Here is a 14,572-nt window from a genome sequence, read left to right as displayed (position 1 = left end):
GGTCCGGGGGCTTGTGCATGCACGTGAAGGATGAGCATACGGGAGAAAGGGGCGCCCAGTATGGAATATATGCTTAGTTTTTGCATGGGATGACGGGTGCGATCATACCAGCACTAATGCACCGGATCCCATCAGAACTCCGAAGTTAAACGTGCTTGGGCGAGAGTAGTACTAAGATGGGTGACCTCTTGGGAAGTCCTCGTGTTGCACCCCTAAACTTTTTTGCAACGTGCATTTTTTAATTATTTAATTTTTTTTTCACCATGGCGTGCACGTTTTCGAGGCGGGCCCAAACTTTTTTGCAACGTGCATTTTTTAATTATTTAATTTTTTTTTTCACCATGGCGTGCACGTTTTCGAGGCGGGGGTCAGTGTTTGGGGTCCGGGGGCTTGTGCATGCACGTGAAGGATGAGCATACGGGAGAAAGGGGCGCCCAGTATGGAATATATGCTTAGTTTTTGCATGTGATGACGGGTGCGATCATACCAGCACTAATGCACCGGATCCCATCAGAACTCCGAAGTTAAACGTGCTTGGGCGAGAGTAGTACTAAGATGGTTGACCTCTTGGGAAGTCCTCGTGTTGCACCCCCAAACTTTTTTGCAACGTGCATTTTTTAATTATTTAATTTTTTTTTTCACCATGGCGTGCATGTTTTCGAGGCGGGGGTCAGTGTTTGGGGTCCGGGGGCTTGTGCATGCACGTGAAGGATGAGCATACGGGAGAAAGGGGCGCCCAGTATGGAATATATGCTTAGTTTTTGCATGGGATGACGGGTGCGATCATACCAGCACTAATGCACCGGATCCCATCAGAACTCCGAAGTTAAACGTGCTTGGGCGAGAGTAGTACTAAGATGGGTGACCTCTTGGGAAGTCCTCGTGTTGCACCCCCAAACTTTTTTGCAACGTGCATTTTTTAATTATTTAATTTTTTTTTCACCATGGCGTGCACGTTTTCGAGGCGGGCCCAAACTTTTTTGCAACGTGCATTTTTTTATTATTTAATTTTTTTTTCACCATGGCGTGCACGTTTTCGAGGCGGGGGTCAGTGTTTGGGGTCCGGGGGCTTGTGCATGCACGTGAAGGATGAGCATACGGGAGAAAGGGGCGCCCAGTATGGAATATATGCTTAGTTTTTGCATGGGATGACGGGTGCGATCATACCAGCACTAATGCACCGGATCCCATCAGAACTCCGAAGTTAAACGTGCTTGGGCGAGAGTAGTACTAAGATGGGTGACCTCTTGGGAAGTCCTCGTGTTGCACCCCTAAACTTTTTTGCAACGTGCATTTTTTAATTATTTAATTTTTTTTTCACCATGGCGTGCACGTTTTCGAGGCGGGCCCAAACTTTTTTGCAACGTGCATTTTTTAATTATTTAATTTTTTTTTTCACCATGGCGTGCACGTTTTCGAGGCGGGGGTCAGTGTTTGGGGTCCGGGGGCTTGTGCATGCACGTGAAGGATGAGCATACGGGAGAAAGGGGCGCCCAGTATGGAATATATGCTTAGTTTTTGCATGTGATGACGGGTGCAATCATACCAGCACTAATGCACCGGATCCCATCAGAACTCCGAAGTTGAACGTGCTTGGGCGAGAGTAGTACTAAGATGGTTGACCTCTTGGGAAGTCCTCGTGTTGCACCCCCAAACTTTTTTGCAACGTGCATTTTTTAATTATTTAATTTTTTTTTTCACCATGGCGTGCATGTTTTCGAGGCGGGGGTCAGTGTTTGGGGTCCGGGGGCTTGTGCATGCACGTGAAGGATGAGCATACGGGAGAAAGGGGCGCCCAGTATGGAATATATGCTTAGTTTTTGCATGGGATGACGGGTGCGATCATACCAGCACTAATGCACCGGATCCCATCAGAACCCCGAAGTTAAACGTGCTTGGGCGAGAGTAGTACTAAGATGGGTGACCTCTTGGGAAGTCCTCGTGTTGCACCCCCAAACTTTTTTGCAACGTGCATTTTTTAATTATTTAATTTTTTTTTCACCATGGCGTGCACGTTTTCGAGGCGGGCCCAAACTTTTTTGCAACGTGCATTTTTTAATTATTTAATTTTTTTTTCACCATGGCGTGCACGTTTTCGAGGCGGGGGTCAGTGTTTGGGGTCCGGGGGCTTGTGCATGCACGTGAAGGATGAGCATACGGGAGAAAGGGGCGCCCAGTATGGAATATATGCTTAGTTTTTGCATGGGATGACGAGTGCGATCATACCAGCACTAATGCACCGGATCCCATCAGAACTCCGAAGTGAAACGTGCTTGGGCGAGAGTAGTACTAAGATGGGTGACCTCTTGGGAAGTCCTCGTGTTGCACCCCTAAACTTTTTTATAACGTGCATTTTTTAATTATTTAATTTTTTTTTCACCATGGCGTGCACGTTTTCGAGGCGGGCCCAAACTTTTTTGCAACGTGCATTTTTTAATTATTTAATTTTTTTTCACTATGGCGTGCACGTTTTCGAGGCGGGGGTCAGTGTTTGGGGTCCGGGGGCTTGTGCATGCACGTGAAGGATGAGCATACGGGAGAAAGGGGCGCCCAGTATGGAATATATGCTTAGTTTTTGCATGTGATGACGGGTGCGATCATACCAGCACTAATGCACCGGATCCCATCAGAACTCCGAAGTTAAACGTGCTTGGGCGAGAGTAGTACTAAGATGGGTGACCTCTTGGGAAGTCCTCGTGTTGCACCCCCAAACTTTTTTGCAACGTGCATTTTTTAATTATTTAATTTTTTTTTCACCATGGCGTGCACGTTTTCGAGGCGGGGGTCAGTGTTTGGGGTCCGGGGGCTTGTGCATGCACGTGAAGGATGACCATACGGGAGAAAGGGGCGCCCAGTATGGAATATATGCTTAGTTTTTGCATGGGATGACGGGTGCGATCATACCAGCACTAATGCACCGGATCCCATCAGAACTCCGAAGTTAAACGTGCTTGGGCGAGAGTAGTACTAAGATGGGTGACCTCTTGGGAAGTCCTCGTGTTGCACCCCTAAACTTTTTTGCAACGTGCATTTTTTAATTATTTAATTTTTTTTTCACCATGGCGTGCACGTTTTCGAGGCGGGCCCAAACTTTTTTGCAACGTGCATTTTTTAATTATTTAATTTTTTTTTTCACCATGGCGTGCACGTTTTCGAGGCGGGGGTCAGTGTTTGGGGTCCGGGGGCTTGTGCATGCACGTGAAGGATGAGCATACGGGAGAAAGGGGCGCCCAGTATGGAATATATGCTTAGTTTTTGCATGTGATGACGGGTGCGATCATACCAGCACTAATGCACCGGATCCCATCAGAACTCCGAAGTTAAACGTGCTTGGGCGAGAGTAGTACTAAGATGGTTGACCTCTTGGGAAGTCCTCGTGTTGCACCCCCAAACTTTTTTGCAACGTGCATTTTTTAATTATTTAATTTTTTTTTTCACCATGGCGTGCATGTTTTCGAGGCGGGGGTCAGTGTTTGGGGTCCGGGGGCTTGTGCATGCACGTGAAGGATGAGCATACGGGAGAAAGGGGCGCCCAGTATGGAATATATGCTTAGTTTTTGCATGGGATGACGAGTGCGATCATACCAGCACTAATGCACCGGATCCCATCAGAACTCCGAAGTGAAACGTGCTTGGGCGAGAGTAGTACTAAGATGGGTGACCTCTTGGGAAGTCCTCGTGTTGCACCCCTAAACTTTTTTATAACGTGCATTTTTTAATTATTTAATTTTTTTTTCACCATGGCGTGCACGTTTTCGAGGCGGGCCCAAACTTTTTTGCAACGTGCATTTTTTAATTATTTAATTTTTTTTCACTATGGCGTGCACGTTTTCGAGGCGGGGGTCAGTGTTTGGGGTCCGGGGGCTTGTGCATGCACGTGAAGGATGAGCATACGGGAGAAAGGGGCGCCCAGTATGGAATATATGCTTAGTTTTTGCATGTGATGACGGGTGCGATCATACCAGCACTAATGCACCGGATCCCATCAGAACTCCGAAGTTAAACGTGCTTGGGCGAGAGTAGTACTAAGATGGGTGACCTCTTGGGAAGTCCTCGTGTTGCACCCCCAAACTTTTTTGCAACGTGCATTTTTTAATTATTTAATTTTTTTTTCACCATGGCGTGCACGTTTTCGAGGCGGGGGTCAGTGTTTGGGGTCCGGGGGCTTGTGCATGCACGTGAAGGATGACCATACGGGAGAAAGGGGCGCCCAGTATGGAATATATGCTTAGTTTTTGCATGGGATGACGGGTGCGATCATACCAGCACTAATGCACCGGATCCCATCAGAACTCCGAAGTTAAACGTGCTTGGGCGAGAGTAGTACTAAGATGGGTGACCTCTTGGGAAGTCCTCGTGTTGCACCCCTAAACTTTTTTGCAACGTGCATTTTTTAATTATTTAATTTTTTTTTCACCATGGCGTGCACGTTTTCGAGGCGGGCCCAAACTTTTTTGCAACGTGCATTTTTTAATTATTTAATTTTTTTTTTCACCATGGCGTGCACGTTTTCGAGGCGGGGGTCAGTGTTTGGGGTCCGGGGGCTTGTGCATGCACGTGAAGGATGAGCATACGGGAGAAAGGGGCGCCCAGTATGGAATATATGCTTAGTTTTTGCATGTGATGACGGGTGCGATCATACCAGCACTAATGCACCGGATCCCATCAGAACTCCGAAGTTAAACGTGCTTGGGCGAGAGTAGTACTAAGATGGTTGACCTCTTGGGAAGTCCTCGTGTTGCACCCCCAAACTTTTTTGCAACGTGCATTTTTTAATTATTTAATTTTTTTTTTCACCATGGCGTGCATGTTTTCGAGGCGGGGGTCAGTGTTTGGGGTCCGGGGGCTTGTGCATGCACGTGAAGGATGAGCATACGGGAGAAAGGGGCGCCCAGTATGGAATATATGCTTAGTTTTTGCATGGGATGACGGGTGCGATCATACCAGCACTAATGCACCGGATCCCATCAGAACTCCGAAGTTAAACGTGCTTGGGCGAGAGTAGTACTAAGATGGGTGACCTCTTGGGAAGTCCTCGTGTTGCACCCCCAAACTTTTTTGCAACGTGCATTTTTTAATTATTTAATTTTTTTTTCACCATGGCGTGCACGTTTTCGAGGCGGGCCCAAACTTTTTTGCAACGTGCATTTTTTAATTATTTAATTTTTTTTTCACCATGGCGTGCACGTTTTCGAGGCGGGGGTCAGTGTTTGGGGTCCGGGGGCTTGTGCATGCACGTGAAGGATGAGCATACGGGAGAAAGGGGCGCCCAGTATGGAATATATGCTTAGTTTTTGCATGGGATGACGGGTGCGATCATACCAGCACTAATGCACCGGATCCCATCAGAACTCCGAAGTTAAACGTGCTTGGGCGAGAGTAGTACTAAGATGGGTGACCTCTTGGGAAGTCCTCGTGTTGCACCCCTAAACTTTTTTGCAACGTGCATTTTTTAATTATTTAATTTTTTTTTCACCATGGCGTGCACGTTTTCGAGGCGGGCCCAAACTTTTTTGCAACGTGCATTTTTTAATTATTTAATTTTTTTTTCACCATGGCGTGCACGTTTTCGAGGCGGGGGTCAGTGTTTGGGGTCCGGGGGCTTGTGCATGCACGTGAAGGATGAGCATACGGGAGAAAGGGGCGCCCAGTATGGAATATATGCTTAGTTTTTGCATGTGATGACGGGTGCAATCATACCAGCACTAATGCACCGGATCCCATCAGAACTCCGAAGTTAAACGTGCTTGGGCGAGAGTAGTACTAAGATGGTTGACCTCTTGGGAAGTCCTCGTGTTGCACCCCCAAACTTTTTTGCAACGTGCATTTTTTAATTATTTAATTTTTTTTTTCACCATGGCGTGCATGTTTTCGAGGCGGGGGTCAGTGTTTGGGGTCCGGGGGCTTGTGCATGCACGTGAAGGATGAGCATACGGGAGAAAGGGGCGCCCAGTATGGAATATATGCTTAGTTTTTGCATGGGATGACTGGTGCGATCATACCAGCACTAATGCACCGGATCCCATCAGAATCCCGAAGTTAAACGTGCTTGGGCGAGAGTAGTACTAAGATGGGTGACCTCTTGGGAAGTCCTCGTGTTGCACCCCCAAACTTTTTTGCAACGTGCATTTTTTAATTATTTAATTTTTTTTTCACCATGGCGTGCACGTTTTCGAGGCGGGCCCAAACTTTTTTGCAACGTGCATTTTTTAATTATTTAATTTTTTTTTCACCATGGCGTGCACGTTTTCGAGGCGGGGGTCAGTGTTTGGGGTCCGGGGGCTTGTGCATGCACGTGAAGGATGAGCATACGGGAGAAAGGGGCGCCCAGTATGGAATATATGCTTAGTTTTTGCATGGGATGACGGGTGCGATCATACCAGCACTAATGCACCGGATCCCATCAGAACTCCGAAGTTAAACGTGCTTGGGCGAGAGTAGTACTAAGATGGGTGACCTCTTGGGAAGTCCTCTTGTTGCACCCCTAAACTTTTTTGCAACGTGCATTTTTTAATTATTTAATTTTTTTTTCACCATGGCGTGCACGTTTTCGAGGCGGGCCCAAACTTTTTTGCAACGTGCATTTTTTAATTATTTAATTTTTTTTCACCATGGCGTGCACGTTTTCGAGGCGGGGGTCAGTGTTTGGGGTCCGGGGGCTTGTGCATGCACGTGAAGGATGAGCATACGGGAGAAAGGGGCGCCCAGTATGGAATATATGCTTAGTTTTTGCATGGGATGACGGGTGCGATCATACCAGCACTAATGCACCGGATCCCATCAGAACTCCGAAGTTAAACGTGCTTGGGCGAGAGTAGTACTAAGATGGTTGACCTCTTGGGAAGTCCTCGTGTTGCACCCCCAAACTTTTTTGCAACGTGCATTTTTTAATTATTTAATTTTTTTTTTCACCATGGCGTGCATGTTTTCGAGGCGGGGGTCAGTGTTTGGGGTCCGGGGGCTTGTGCATGCACGTGAAGGATGAGCATACGGGAGAAAGGGGCGCCCAGTATGGAATATATGCTTAGTTTTTGCATGGGATGACGGGTGCGATCATACCAGCACTAATGCACCGGATCCCATCAGAACTCCGAAGTTAAACGTGCTTGGGCGAGAGTAGTACTAAGATGGGTGACCTCTTCGGAAGTCCTCGTGTTGCACCCCCAAACTTTTTTGCAACGTGCATTTTTTAATTATTTAATTTTTTTTTTCACCATGGCGTGCATGTTTTCGAGGCGGGGGTCAGTGTTTGGGGTCCGGGGGCTTGTGCATGCACGTGAAGGATGAGCATACGGGAGAAAGGGGCGCCCAGTATGGAATATATGCTTAGTTTTTGCATGGGATGACGGGTGCGATCATACCAGCACTAATGCACCGGATCCCATCAGAACTCCGAAGTTAAACGTGCTTGGGCGAGAGTAGTACTAAGATGGGTGACCTCTTCGGAAGTCCTCGTGTTGCACCCCCAAACTTTTTTGCAACGTGCATTTTTTAATTATTTAATTTTTTTTTCACCATGGCGTGCACGTTTTCGAGGCGGGCCCAAACTTTTTTGCAACGTGCATTTTTTAATTATTTAATTTTTTTTTCACCATGGCGTGCACGTTTTCGAGGCAGGGGTCAGTGTTTGGGGTCCGGGGGCTTGTGCATGCACGTGAAGGATGAGCATACGGGAGAAAGGGGCGCCCAGTATGGAATATATGCTTAGTTTTTGCATGGGATGACGGGTGCGATCATACCAGCACTAATGCACCGGATCCCATCAGAACTCCGAAGTTAAACGTGCTTGGGCGAGAGTAGTACTAAGATGGGTGACCTCTTGGGAAGTCCTCGTGTTGTACCCCTAAACTTTTTTATAACGTGCATTTTTTAATTATTGAATTTTTTTTTCACCATGGCGTGCACGTTTTCGAGGCGGGCCCAAACTTTTTTCCAACGTGCATTTTTTAATTATTTAATTTTTTTTCACCATGGCGTGCACGTTTTCGAGGCGGGGGTCAGTGTTTGGGGTCCGGGGGCTTGTGCATGCACGTGAAGGATGAGCATACGGGAGAAAGGGGCGCCCAGTATGGAATATATGCTTAGTTTTTGCATGTGATGACGGGTGCGATCATACCAGCACTAATGCACCGGATCCCATCAGAACTCCGAAGTTAAACGTGCTTGGGCGAGAGTAGTACTAAGATGGGTGACCTCTTGGGAAGTCCTCGTGTTGCACCCCCAAACTTTTTTGCAACGTGCAGTTTTTAATTATTTAATTTTTTTTTTCACCATGGCGTGCATGTTTTCGAGGCGGGGGTCAGTGTTTGGGGTCCGGGGGCTTGTGCATGCACGTGAAGGATGAGCATACGGGAGAAAGGGGCGCCCAGTATGGAATATATGCTTAGTTTTTGCATGGGATGACGGATGCGATCATACCAGCACTAATGCACCGGATCCCATCAGAACTCCGAAGTTTAACGTGCTTGGGCGAGAGTAGTACTAAGATGGGTGACCTCTTGGGAAGTCCTCGTGTTGCACCCCCAAACTTTTTTGCAACGTGCATTTTTTAATTATTTAATTTTTTTTTCACCATGGCGTGCACGTTTTCGAGGCGGGCCCAAACTTTTTTGCAACGTGCATTTTTTAATTATTTAATTTTTTTTTCACCATGGCGTGCACGTTTTCGAGGCGGGGGTCAGTGTTTGGGGTCCGGGGGCTTGTGCATGCACGTGAAGGATGAGCATACGGGAGAAAGGGGCGCCCAGTATGGAATATATTCTTAGTTTTTGCATGGGATGACGGGTGCGATCATACCAGCACTAATGCACCGGATCCCATCAGAACTCCGAAGTTAAACGTGCTTGGGCGAGAGTAGTACTAAGATGGTTGACCTCTTGGGAAGTCCTCGTGTTGCACCCCCAAACTTTTTTGCAACGTGCATTTTTTAATTATTTAATTTTTTTTTTCACCATGGCGTGCATGTTTTCGAGGCGGGGGTCAGTGTTTGGGGTCCGGGGGCTTGTGCATGCACGTGAAGGATGAGCATACGGGAGAAAGGGGCGCCCAGTATGGAATATATGCTTAGTTTTTGCATGGGATGACGGGTGCGATCATACCAGCACTAATGCACCGGATCCCATCAGAACTCCGAAGTTAAACGTGCTTGGGCGAGAGTAGTACTAAGATGGGTGACCTCTTGGGAAGTCCTTGTGTTGCACCCCCAAACTTTTTTGCAACGTGCATTTTTTAATTATTTAATTTTTTTTTCACCATGGCGTGCACGTTTTCGAGGCGGGCCCAAACTTTTTTGCAACGTGCATTTTTTAATTATTTAATTTTTTTTTCACCATGGCGTGCACGTTTTCGAGGCGGGGGTCAGTGTTTGGGGTCCGGGGGCTTGTGCATGCACGTGAAGGATGAGCATACGGGAGAAAGGGGCGCCCAGTATGGAATATATGCTTAGTTTTTGCATGGGATGACGGGTGCGATCATACCAGCACTAATGCACCGGATCCCATCAGAACTCCGAAGTTATACGTGCTTGGGCGAGAGTAGTACTAAGATGGGTGACCTCTTGGGAAGTCCTCGTGTTGCACCCCTAAACTTTTTTATAACGTGCATTTTTTAATTATTTAATTTTTTTTTCACCATGGCGTGCACGTTTTCGAGGCGGGCCCAAACTTTTTTGCAACGTGCATTTTTTAATTATTTAATTTTTTTTCACCATGGCGTGCACGTTTTCGAGGCGGGGGTCAGTGTTTGGGGTCCGGGGGCTTGTGCATGCACGTGAAGGATGAGCATACGGGAGAAAGGGGCGCCCAATATGGAATATATGCTTAGTTTTTGCATGTGATGACGGGTGCGATCATACCAGCACTAATGCACCGGATCCCATCAGAACTCCGAAGTTAAACGTGCGTGGGCGAGAGTAGTACTAAGATGGTTGACCTCTTGGGAGGTCCTCGTGTTGCACCCCCAAACTTTTTTGCAACGTGCATTTTTTAATTATTTAATTTTTTTTTTCACCATGGCGTGCATGTTTTCGAGGCGGGGGTCAGTGTTTGGGGTCCGGGGGCTTGTGCATGCACGTGAAGGATGAGCATACGGGAGAAAGGGGCGCCCAGTATGGAATATATGCTTAGTTTTTGCATGGGATGACGGGTGCGATCATACCAGCACTAATGCACCGGATCCCATCAGAACTCCGAAGTTAAACGTGCTTGGGCGAGAGTAGTACTAAGATGGGTGACCTCTTGGGAAGTCCTCGTGTTGCACCCCCAAACTTTTTTGCAACGTGCATTTTTTAATTATTTAATTTTTTTTTCACCATGGCGTGCACGTTTTCGAGGCGGGCCCAAACTTTTTTGCAACGTGCATTTTTTAATTATTTAATTTTTTTTTCACCATGGCGTGCACGTTTTCGAGGCGGGGGTCAGTGTTTGGGGTCCGGGGGCTTGTGCATGCACGTGAAGGATGAGCATACGGGAGAAAGGGGCGCCCAATATGGAATATATGCTTAGTTTTTGCATGTGATGACGGGTGCGATCATACCAGCACTAATGCACCGGATCCCATCAGAACTCCGAAGTTAAACGTGCGTGGGCGAGAGTAGTACTAAGATGGTTGACCTCTTGGGAAGTCCTCGTGTTGCACCCCCAAACTTTTTTGCAACGTGCATTTTTTAATTATTTAATTTTTTTTTTCACCATGGCGTGCATGTTTTCGAGGCGGGGGTCAGTGTTTGGGGTCCGGGGGCTTGTGCATGCACGTGAAGGATGAGCATACGGGAGAAAGGGGCGCCCAGTATGGAATATATGCTTAGTTTTTGCATGGGATGACGGGTGCGATCATACCAGCACTAATGCACCGGATCCCATCAGAACTCCGAAGTTAAACGTGCTTGGGCGAGAGTAGTACTAAGATGGGTGACCTCTTGGGAAGTCCTCGTGTTGCACCCCCAAACTTTTTTGCAACGTGCATTTTTTAATTATTTAATTTTTTTTTCACCATGGCGTGCACGTTTTCGAGGCGGGCCCAAACTTTTTTGCAACGTGCATTTTTTAATTATTTAATTTTTTTTTCACCATGGCGTGCACGTTTTCGAGGCGGGGGTCAGTGTTTGGGGTCCGGGGGCTTGTGCATGCACGTGAAGGATGAGCATACGGGAGAAAGGGGCGCCCAGTATGGAATATATGCTTAGTTTTTGCATGGGATGACGGGTGCGATCATACCAGCACTAATGCACCGGATCCCATCAGAACTCCGAAGTTAAACGTGCTTGGGCGAGAGTAGTACAAAGATGGGTGACCTCTTGGGAAGTCCTCGTGTTGCACCCCTAAACTTTTTTGCAACGTGCATTTTTTAATTATTTAATTTTTTTTTCACCATGGCGTGCACGTTTTCGAGGCGGGCCCAAACTTTTTTGCAACGTGCATTTTTTAATTATTTAATTTTTTTTCACCATGGCGTGCACGTTTTCGAGGCGGGGGTCAGTGTTTGGGGTCCGGGGGCTTGTGCATGCACGTGAAGGATGAGCATACGGGAGAAAGGGGCGCCCAGTATGGAATATATGCTTAGTTTTTGCATGGGATGACAGGTGCGATCATACCAGCACTAATGCACCGGATCCCATCAGAACTCCGAAGTTAAACGTGCTTGGGCGAGAGTAGTACTAAGATGGGTGACCTCTTGGGAAGTCCTCGTGTTGCACCCCTAAACTTTTTTATAACGTGCATTTTTTAATTATTTAATTTTTTTTTCACCATGGCGTGCACGTTTTGGAGGCGGGCCCAAACTTTTTTGCAACGTGCATTTTTTAATTATTTAATTTTTTTTCACCATGGCGTGCACGTTTTCGAGGCGGGGGTCAGTGTTTGGGGTCCGGGGGCTTGTGCATGCACATGAAGGATGAGCATACGGGAGAAAGGGGCGCCCAGTATGGAATATATGCTTAGTTTTTGCATGGGATGACGGGTGCGATCATACCAGCACTAATGCACCGGATCCCATCAGAACCCCGAAGTTAAACGTGCTTGGGCGAGAGTAGTACTAAGATGGGTGACCTCTTGGGAAGTCCTCGTGTTGCACCCCCAAACTTTTTTGCAACGTGCATTTTTTAATTATTTAATTTTTTTTTCACCATGGCGTGCACGTTTTCGAGGCGGGCCCAAACTTTTTTGCAACGTGCATTTTTTAATTATTTAATTTTTTTTTCACCATGGCGTGCACGTTTTCGAGGCGGGGGTCAGTGTTTGGGGTCCGGGGGCTTGTGCATGCACGTGAAGGATGAGCATACGGGAGAAAGGGGCGCCCAGTATGGAATATATGCTTAGTTTTTGCATGGGATGACGAGTGCGATCATACCAGCACTAATGCACCGGATCCCATCAGAACTCCGAAGTGAAACGTGCTTGGGCGAGAGTAGTACTAAGATGGGTGACCTCTTGGGAAGTCCTCGTGTTGCACCCCTAAACTTTTTTATAACGTGCATTTTTTAATTATTTAATTTTTTTTTCACCATGGCGTGCACGTTTTCGAGGCGGGCCCAAACTTTTTTGCAACGTGCATTTTTTAATTATTTAATTTTTTTTCACTATGGCGTGCACGTTTTCGAGGCGGGGGTCAGTGTTTGGGGTCCGGGGGCTTGTGCATGCACGTGAAGGATGAGCATACGGGAGAAAGGGGCGCCCAGTATGGAATATATGCTTAGTTTTTGCATGTGATGACGGGTGCGATCATACCAGCACTAATGCACCGGATCCCATCAGAACTCCGAAGTTAAACGTTCTTGGGCGAGAGTAGTACTAAGATGGGTGACCTCTTGGGAAGTCCTCGTGTTGCACCCCCAAACTTTTTTGCAACGTGCATTTTTTAATTATTTAATTTTTTTTTCACCATGGCGTGCACGTTTTCGAGGCGGGGGTCAGTGTTTGGGGTCCGGGGGCTTGTGCATGTACGTGAAGGATGACCATACGGGAGAAAGGGGCGCCCAGTATGGAATATATGCTTAGTTTTTGCATGGGATGACGGGTGCGATCATACCAGCACTAATGCACCGGATCCCATCAGAACTCCGAAGTTAAACGTGCTTGGGCGAGAGTAGTACTAAGATGGGTGACCTCTTGGGAAGTCCTCGTGTTGCACCCCTAAACTTTTTTGCAACGTGCATTTTTTAATTATTTAATTTTTTTTTCACCATGGCGTGCACGTTTTCGAGGCGGGCCCAAACTTTTTTGCAACGTGCATTTTTTAATTATTTAATTTTTTTTTTCACCATGGCGTGCACGTTTTCGAGGCGGGGGTCAGTGTTTGGGGTCCGGGGGCTTGTGCATGCACGTGAAGGATGAGCATACGGGAGAAAGGGGCGCCCAGTATGGAATATATGCTTAGTTTTTGCATGTGATGACGGGTGCGATCATACCAGCACTAATGCACCGGATCCCATCAGAACTCCGAAGTTAAACGTGCTTGGGCGAGAGTAGTACTAAGATGGTTGACCTCTTGGGAAGTCCTCGTGTTGCACCCCCAAACTTTTTTGCAACGTGCATTTTTTAATTATTTAATTTTTTTTTTCACCATGGCGTGCATGTTTTCGAGGCGGGGGTCAGTGTTTGGGGTCCGGGGGCTTGTGCATGCACGTGAAGGATGAGCATACGGGAGAAAGGGGCGCCCAGTATGGAATATATGCTTAGTTTTTGCATGGGATGACGGGTGCGATCATACCGGCACTAATGCACCGGATCCCATCAGAACTCCGAAGTTAAACGTGCTTGGGCGAGAGTAGTACTAAGATGGGTGACCTCTTGGGAAGTCCTCATGTTGCACCCCCAAACTTTTTTGCAACGTGCATTTTTTAATTATTTAATTTTTTTTTCACCATGGCGTGCACGTTTTCGAGGCGGGCCCAAACTTTTTTGCAACGTGCATTTTTTAATTATTTAATTTTTTTTTCACCATGGCGTGCACGTTTTCGAGGCGGGGGTCAGTGTTTGGGGTCCGGGGGCTTGTGTATGCACGTGAAGGATGAGCATACGGGAGAAAGGGGCGCCCAGTATGGAATATATGCTTAGTTTTTGCATGGGATGACGGGTGCGATCATACCAGCACTAATGCACCGGATCCCATCAGAACTCCGAAGTTAAACGTGCTTGGGCGAGAGTAGTACTAAGATGGGTGACCTCTTGGGAAGTCCTCGTGTTGCACCCCTAAACTTTTTTGCAACGTGCATTTTTTAATTATTTAATTTTTTTTTCACCATGGCGTGCACGTTTTCGAGGCGGGCCCAAACTTTTTTGCAACGTGCATTTTTTAATTATTTAATTTTTTTTTCACCATGGCGTGCACGTTTTCGAGGCGGGGGTCAGTGTTTGGGGTCCGGGGGCTTGTGCATGCACGTGAAGGATGAGCATACGGGAGAAAGGGGCGCCCAGTATGGAATATATGCTTAGTTTTTGCATGTGATGACGGGTGCAATCATACCAGCACTAATGCACCGGATCCCATCAGAACTCCGAAGTTAAACGTGCTTGGGCGAGAGTAGTACTAAGATGGTTGACCTCTTGGGAAGTCCTCGTGTTGCACCCCCAAACTT

At 47.1% G+C, this 14,572-nt stretch overlaps 42 non-coding genes across 42 annotated transcripts; all 42 read left to right on the top strand.

Moving 5' to 3' along the window:
• The first annotated feature begins 94 nt into the window (after positions 1–94).
• LOC136211178 (5S ribosomal RNA) lies at positions 95–213 on the top strand. Its single transcript, XR_010678395.1, has one exon. It is a non-coding gene; the product is annotated as a 5S ribosomal RNA (ribosomal RNA).
• Positions 214–473: 260 nt separating this feature from the next.
• LOC136212822 (5S ribosomal RNA) lies at positions 474–592 on the top strand. The gene has a single exon (XR_010679963.1). It is a non-coding gene; the product is annotated as a 5S ribosomal RNA (ribosomal RNA).
• Positions 593–775: 183 nt separating this feature from the next.
• On the top strand, positions 776–894 carry LOC136211177 (5S ribosomal RNA). Its single transcript, XR_010678394.1, has one exon. It is a non-coding gene; the product is annotated as a 5S ribosomal RNA (ribosomal RNA).
• A 259-nt stretch (positions 895–1,153) lies between these two features.
• On the top strand, positions 1,154–1,272 carry LOC136211176 (5S ribosomal RNA). Its single transcript, XR_010678393.1, has one exon. It is a non-coding gene; the product is annotated as a 5S ribosomal RNA (ribosomal RNA).
• Positions 1,273–1,532: 260 nt separating this feature from the next.
• On the top strand, positions 1,533–1,651 carry LOC136215020 (5S ribosomal RNA). Its single transcript, XR_010682077.1, has one exon. It is a non-coding gene; the product is annotated as a 5S ribosomal RNA (ribosomal RNA).
• A 183-nt stretch (positions 1,652–1,834) lies between these two features.
• On the top strand, positions 1,835–1,953 carry LOC136213981 (5S ribosomal RNA). The gene has a single exon (XR_010681079.1). It is a non-coding gene; the product is annotated as a 5S ribosomal RNA (ribosomal RNA).
• A 259-nt stretch (positions 1,954–2,212) lies between these two features.
• Positions 2,213–2,331, top strand: LOC136213861 (5S ribosomal RNA). Its single transcript, XR_010680959.1, has one exon. It is a non-coding gene; the product is annotated as a 5S ribosomal RNA (ribosomal RNA).
• Positions 2,332–2,589: 258 nt separating this feature from the next.
• LOC136211175 (5S ribosomal RNA) lies at positions 2,590–2,708 on the top strand. Its single transcript, XR_010678392.1, has one exon. It is a non-coding gene; the product is annotated as a 5S ribosomal RNA (ribosomal RNA).
• A 182-nt stretch (positions 2,709–2,890) lies between these two features.
• On the top strand, positions 2,891–3,009 carry LOC136211174 (5S ribosomal RNA). The gene has a single exon (XR_010678391.1). It is a non-coding gene; the product is annotated as a 5S ribosomal RNA (ribosomal RNA).
• A 260-nt stretch (positions 3,010–3,269) lies between these two features.
• On the top strand, positions 3,270–3,388 carry LOC136212821 (5S ribosomal RNA). The gene has a single exon (XR_010679962.1). It is a non-coding gene; the product is annotated as a 5S ribosomal RNA (ribosomal RNA).
• Positions 3,389–3,571: 183 nt separating this feature from the next.
• On the top strand, positions 3,572–3,690 carry LOC136213860 (5S ribosomal RNA). Its single transcript, XR_010680958.1, has one exon. It is a non-coding gene; the product is annotated as a 5S ribosomal RNA (ribosomal RNA).
• Positions 3,691–3,948: 258 nt separating this feature from the next.
• On the top strand, positions 3,949–4,067 carry LOC136211173 (5S ribosomal RNA). The gene has a single exon (XR_010678390.1). It is a non-coding gene; the product is annotated as a 5S ribosomal RNA (ribosomal RNA).
• Positions 4,068–4,249: 182 nt separating this feature from the next.
• Positions 4,250–4,368, top strand: LOC136211171 (5S ribosomal RNA). The gene has a single exon (XR_010678388.1). It is a non-coding gene; the product is annotated as a 5S ribosomal RNA (ribosomal RNA).
• Positions 4,369–4,628: 260 nt separating this feature from the next.
• On the top strand, positions 4,629–4,747 carry LOC136212820 (5S ribosomal RNA). The gene has a single exon (XR_010679961.1). It is a non-coding gene; the product is annotated as a 5S ribosomal RNA (ribosomal RNA).
• A 183-nt stretch (positions 4,748–4,930) lies between these two features.
• Positions 4,931–5,049, top strand: LOC136211170 (5S ribosomal RNA). The gene has a single exon (XR_010678387.1). It is a non-coding gene; the product is annotated as a 5S ribosomal RNA (ribosomal RNA).
• A 259-nt stretch (positions 5,050–5,308) lies between these two features.
• On the top strand, positions 5,309–5,427 carry LOC136211169 (5S ribosomal RNA). Its single transcript, XR_010678386.1, has one exon. It is a non-coding gene; the product is annotated as a 5S ribosomal RNA (ribosomal RNA).
• A 259-nt stretch (positions 5,428–5,686) lies between these two features.
• Positions 5,687–5,805, top strand: LOC136213261 (5S ribosomal RNA). Its single transcript, XR_010680383.1, has one exon. It is a non-coding gene; the product is annotated as a 5S ribosomal RNA (ribosomal RNA).
• Positions 5,806–5,988: 183 nt separating this feature from the next.
• LOC136215446 (5S ribosomal RNA) lies at positions 5,989–6,107 on the top strand. Its single transcript, XR_010682486.1, has one exon. It is a non-coding gene; the product is annotated as a 5S ribosomal RNA (ribosomal RNA).
• A 259-nt stretch (positions 6,108–6,366) lies between these two features.
• LOC136214332 (5S ribosomal RNA) lies at positions 6,367–6,485 on the top strand. The gene has a single exon (XR_010681422.1). It is a non-coding gene; the product is annotated as a 5S ribosomal RNA (ribosomal RNA).
• A 258-nt stretch (positions 6,486–6,743) lies between these two features.
• LOC136212819 (5S ribosomal RNA) lies at positions 6,744–6,862 on the top strand. The gene has a single exon (XR_010679960.1). It is a non-coding gene; the product is annotated as a 5S ribosomal RNA (ribosomal RNA).
• A 183-nt stretch (positions 6,863–7,045) lies between these two features.
• LOC136213136 (5S ribosomal RNA) lies at positions 7,046–7,164 on the top strand. Its single transcript, XR_010680264.1, has one exon. It is a non-coding gene; the product is annotated as a 5S ribosomal RNA (ribosomal RNA).
• A 183-nt stretch (positions 7,165–7,347) lies between these two features.
• On the top strand, positions 7,348–7,466 carry LOC136213135 (5S ribosomal RNA). The gene has a single exon (XR_010680263.1). It is a non-coding gene; the product is annotated as a 5S ribosomal RNA (ribosomal RNA).
• A 259-nt stretch (positions 7,467–7,725) lies between these two features.
• LOC136212975 (5S ribosomal RNA) lies at positions 7,726–7,844 on the top strand. Its single transcript, XR_010680110.1, has one exon. It is a non-coding gene; the product is annotated as a 5S ribosomal RNA (ribosomal RNA).
• A 258-nt stretch (positions 7,845–8,102) lies between these two features.
• LOC136211168 (5S ribosomal RNA) lies at positions 8,103–8,221 on the top strand. Its single transcript, XR_010678385.1, has one exon. It is a non-coding gene; the product is annotated as a 5S ribosomal RNA (ribosomal RNA).
• A 183-nt stretch (positions 8,222–8,404) lies between these two features.
• LOC136214872 (5S ribosomal RNA) lies at positions 8,405–8,523 on the top strand. The gene has a single exon (XR_010681938.1). It is a non-coding gene; the product is annotated as a 5S ribosomal RNA (ribosomal RNA).
• Positions 8,524–8,782: 259 nt separating this feature from the next.
• On the top strand, positions 8,783–8,901 carry LOC136212818 (5S ribosomal RNA). Its single transcript, XR_010679959.1, has one exon. It is a non-coding gene; the product is annotated as a 5S ribosomal RNA (ribosomal RNA).
• A 183-nt stretch (positions 8,902–9,084) lies between these two features.
• Positions 9,085–9,203, top strand: LOC136211995 (5S ribosomal RNA). Its single transcript, XR_010679175.1, has one exon. It is a non-coding gene; the product is annotated as a 5S ribosomal RNA (ribosomal RNA).
• A 259-nt stretch (positions 9,204–9,462) lies between these two features.
• Positions 9,463–9,581, top strand: LOC136213964 (5S ribosomal RNA). Its single transcript, XR_010681064.1, has one exon. It is a non-coding gene; the product is annotated as a 5S ribosomal RNA (ribosomal RNA).
• Positions 9,582–9,839: 258 nt separating this feature from the next.
• Positions 9,840–9,958, top strand: LOC136214702 (5S ribosomal RNA). Its single transcript, XR_010681778.1, has one exon. It is a non-coding gene; the product is annotated as a 5S ribosomal RNA (ribosomal RNA).
• A 183-nt stretch (positions 9,959–10,141) lies between these two features.
• LOC136211167 (5S ribosomal RNA) lies at positions 10,142–10,260 on the top strand. The gene has a single exon (XR_010678384.1). It is a non-coding gene; the product is annotated as a 5S ribosomal RNA (ribosomal RNA).
• Positions 10,261–10,519: 259 nt separating this feature from the next.
• Positions 10,520–10,638, top strand: LOC136214177 (5S ribosomal RNA). The gene has a single exon (XR_010681274.1). It is a non-coding gene; the product is annotated as a 5S ribosomal RNA (ribosomal RNA).
• Positions 10,639–10,821: 183 nt separating this feature from the next.
• LOC136211166 (5S ribosomal RNA) lies at positions 10,822–10,940 on the top strand. The gene has a single exon (XR_010678383.1). It is a non-coding gene; the product is annotated as a 5S ribosomal RNA (ribosomal RNA).
• A 259-nt stretch (positions 10,941–11,199) lies between these two features.
• On the top strand, positions 11,200–11,318 carry LOC136213462 (5S ribosomal RNA). Its single transcript, XR_010680571.1, has one exon. It is a non-coding gene; the product is annotated as a 5S ribosomal RNA (ribosomal RNA).
• A 258-nt stretch (positions 11,319–11,576) lies between these two features.
• On the top strand, positions 11,577–11,695 carry LOC136212413 (5S ribosomal RNA). Its single transcript, XR_010679572.1, has one exon. It is a non-coding gene; the product is annotated as a 5S ribosomal RNA (ribosomal RNA).
• A 258-nt stretch (positions 11,696–11,953) lies between these two features.
• LOC136213980 (5S ribosomal RNA) lies at positions 11,954–12,072 on the top strand. Its single transcript, XR_010681078.1, has one exon. It is a non-coding gene; the product is annotated as a 5S ribosomal RNA (ribosomal RNA).
• Positions 12,073–12,331: 259 nt separating this feature from the next.
• On the top strand, positions 12,332–12,450 carry LOC136213859 (5S ribosomal RNA). Its single transcript, XR_010680957.1, has one exon. It is a non-coding gene; the product is annotated as a 5S ribosomal RNA (ribosomal RNA).
• Positions 12,451–12,708: 258 nt separating this feature from the next.
• LOC136213605 (5S ribosomal RNA) lies at positions 12,709–12,827 on the top strand. The gene has a single exon (XR_010680705.1). It is a non-coding gene; the product is annotated as a 5S ribosomal RNA (ribosomal RNA).
• Positions 12,828–13,009: 182 nt separating this feature from the next.
• LOC136211164 (5S ribosomal RNA) lies at positions 13,010–13,128 on the top strand. The gene has a single exon (XR_010678382.1). It is a non-coding gene; the product is annotated as a 5S ribosomal RNA (ribosomal RNA).
• Positions 13,129–13,388: 260 nt separating this feature from the next.
• Positions 13,389–13,507, top strand: LOC136212817 (5S ribosomal RNA). The gene has a single exon (XR_010679958.1). It is a non-coding gene; the product is annotated as a 5S ribosomal RNA (ribosomal RNA).
• Positions 13,508–13,690: 183 nt separating this feature from the next.
• LOC136214071 (5S ribosomal RNA) lies at positions 13,691–13,809 on the top strand. Its single transcript, XR_010681169.1, has one exon. It is a non-coding gene; the product is annotated as a 5S ribosomal RNA (ribosomal RNA).
• Positions 13,810–14,068: 259 nt separating this feature from the next.
• LOC136211163 (5S ribosomal RNA) lies at positions 14,069–14,187 on the top strand. Its single transcript, XR_010678381.1, has one exon. It is a non-coding gene; the product is annotated as a 5S ribosomal RNA (ribosomal RNA).
• A 259-nt stretch (positions 14,188–14,446) lies between these two features.
• On the top strand, positions 14,447–14,565 carry LOC136213260 (5S ribosomal RNA). The gene has a single exon (XR_010680382.1). It is a non-coding gene; the product is annotated as a 5S ribosomal RNA (ribosomal RNA).
• The last annotated feature ends 7 nt before the right edge of the window (positions 14,566–14,572 follow it).

Source organism: Euphorbia lathyris, chromosome 1 (assembly GCF_963576675.1).
Source record: "Euphorbia lathyris chromosome 1, ddEupLath1.1, whole genome shotgun sequence".
Classification (NCBI taxonomy): Eukaryota; Viridiplantae; Streptophyta; class Magnoliopsida; order Malpighiales; family Euphorbiaceae; genus Euphorbia; species Euphorbia lathyris.
Note: the sequence above shows the minus strand (reverse complement) of the source record. Positions and strands in the feature narration are given on the sequence as shown.